The sequence below is a fragment of the Penaeus japonicus genome, unplaced genomic scaffold (assembly GCF_977035675.1).
Source record: "Penaeus japonicus unplaced genomic scaffold, GWHDUDI00000001_assembly GWHDUDI00000006, whole genome shotgun sequence".
NCBI classification, from domain to species: domain Eukaryota; kingdom Metazoa; phylum Arthropoda; class Malacostraca; order Decapoda; family Penaeidae; genus Penaeus; species Penaeus japonicus.
The window spans coordinates 37,950,043-37,952,542 of NW_028234408.1; the positions used below are offsets into that span (position 1 = coordinate 37,950,043).

At 58.6% G+C, this 2,500-nt stretch overlaps 1 protein-coding gene across 1 annotated transcript in view; it reads left to right on the forward strand.

Moving 5' to 3' along the window:
* LOC122244015 (zwei Ig domain protein zig-8) overlaps nt 1-2,500 on the forward strand; it is a 51,298-nt gene that overhangs the window by 46,832 nt on the left and 1,966 nt on the right. The window lies entirely within an intron of this gene.

The following is a 2,500-nucleotide window of genomic DNA, read 5'->3' on the forward strand; positions in this document are numbered from 1 at the left end:
GGAGGGGTGGGTTGTGGGTTAGTGGGTGGGTTAGAGGGAGTGAGTTGTGGGTTGTGGGTGGGTTAGAGGGGGTGGGTTGTTGGTAGGTGGGTGGGTTGGAGGGAGTGGGTTGTGGGTGGGTTGGAGGGAGTGGGTTGTGGGTTGTAGGTGGGTTAGAGGGAATGGGTTGTGGGTTGGTGGGTGGATTAGAGGGAATGGGTTGTGGGTTGATGGATGGGTTAGAGGGAGTGGGTTGTGGGTGGGTTGGAGGGAGTGGGTTGTGGGTTGGTGGGTGGGTTGGAGGGAATGGGTTGTGAGTTGGTGGGTAGCTTGGAGGGAGTAGGTTGTGGGTTGGTGGATGGGTTAGAGGGAGTGGGTTGTGGGTTGGTGGGTTGGTGGATGGGTTGGAGGGAATTGGTTGTGGGTTGGTGGGTAGCTTCGAGGGAGTAGGTTGTGGGTTGGTGGGTGGGTAAGAGGGAGTGGGTTGTGAGTTGGAGGGTGGGTTAGAGGGAGTGGGTTGTGGGTTGTGGATGGGTTGGAGGGAGTGGGTTGTGGGTTGGTGGGTGGGTTAGAGGGAGTGGGTTGTGGGTTGGTTAGAGGGAGTGGGTTGTGGGTTGGTGGGTGGGTTGTGGGTGGGTTGGAGGGAGTGGGTTGTGGGTTGGTAGGTGGGTTGGAGGGAGTGGGTTGTGTGAATGGGTTGTGGGTTGGTGGATGGGTTAGAGGGAGTGTGTTGGTGGGTGGGTTGGAGGGAGTGGGTTGTGGGTTGGTGGGTGGGTTGGAGGGAGTGGGTTGTGGGTTGGTGGGTGGGTTAGAGGGAAAGGGTTGTGGGTTGGTAGGTGGGTTAGAGGGAATGGGTTGTGGGTTGGTGGATGGGTTAGAGGGAGTGGGTTGTGGGTTGGTGGGTTGCTTAGAGGGAGTGGGTTGTGGGTTGGTGGGTGGGTTAGAGGGAGTGGGTTGTGGGTTGGTGGTTAGCTTGGAGGGAGTGGGTTGTGGGTTAGTGGGTGGGTTAGAGGGAGTGGGTTGCAAGTTGGTGGGTAGGTTGGAAGGAGTGGGTTGGAGGGAGTGGGTTCTGGATTGGTGGGTGAGTTGGAGGGAGTGGGTTGTGGGTTGTGGGTGGGTTGGAGGGAGTGGGTTGTGGGTTGATGGATGGGTTAGAGGGAATGGGTTTACGGGTTGATGGGTGGGTTAGAGAGAGTGGGTTGTGGGTTGGAGGGAATTGGTTGTGGGTTGGTGGGTGGGTTGAAAGGAGTGAGCTGTGGGTTGGTGGGTCGGTTAGAGGGAGTGGGTTGGTGGATGGGTTGGAGTGAGTGTGTTGCAAGTTGGTGGGTAGGTTGGAAGGAGTGGGTTGGAGGGAGTTGGTTGTGGTTTGTTGGGTGAGTTGGAGGGAGTGGGTTGTGGGTGGGTTGGAGGGAGTGGGTTGTGGGTTGGTGGGTGGGTTAGAGGGAATGGTTTATGGGTTGGTGGATGGGTTAGAGGGAGTGGGTTGTGGGTTGGTGGACGGGTTGGAGGGAGTGGGTTGTGGGTTGGTAGGTGGGTTAGAGGGAGTGGGTTGTGGGAAGGTGGGTGGGTTAGAGGGAGTGGGTTGTGGGTTGGCGGGTAGCTTGGAGGGAGTGGGTTGTGGGTTGGTGGGTGGGTTAGAGGGAATGGGTTGTGGGTTGGTGGGTGGGTTGGAGGGAGTGGGTTGTGGGATGGTGGGTGGGTTGGAGGGAGTGGGTTGTGGGATGGTGGGTGGGTTGTGGGTTGGTGGGTGGGTTAGAGGGAGTGGGTTGTGGGTTGGAGGGAGTGGGTTGTGGGTTGGTGGGTGGGTTAGAGGGAGTGGGTTGTGGGTTGGTGGGTGGGTTGGAGGGAGTGGGTTGTGGGTTGGTGGGTGGGTTAGAGGGAGTGGGTTGTGGGTTGGTGGGTGGGTTAGAGGGAGTGGGTTGTGGGTTGGTGGGTGGGTTGGAGGGAGTGGGTTGGTGGTGGGTTGGAGGGAGTGGGTTGTGGGTTGGTGGGTGGGTTAGAGGGAGTGGGTTGTGGGTGGGTTAGAGGGAGTGGGTTGGTAGGTGGGTTGGAGGGAGTGGGTTGTGGGTTGGTGGGTGGGTTAGAGGGAGTGGGTTGTGGGTTGGTGGGTGGGTTAGAGGGAGTGGGTTGTGGGTTGTGGGTGGGTTGGAGGGAGTAGGTTGGTGGTGGGTTGGAGGGAATAGGTTGTGGGTTGGTGGGTGGGTTAGAGGGAGTGGGTTGTGGGTGGGTTAGAGGGAGTGGGTTGGTAGGTGGGTTGGAGGGAGTGGGTTATAGGTTGGTAGGTGGGTTAGAGTGAATGGGTTATGGGTTGGTGGATGGGTTAGAGGGAGTGGGTTGTGGGTTGGTGGGTAGGTTAGAGGGAATGGGTTGTGGGTAGCTTGGAGGGAATGGGTTGTGGAGTAGTAGGTGGGTTAGAGGGAGTGGGTTGTCGGTTGGTAGGTGAGTTGGAGGGAGTGGGTTGTGGGTTGGTAGGTGGGTTAGAGGGAGTGGGTTGTGGGTTGGTGGGTGGGTTGGAGGGAGT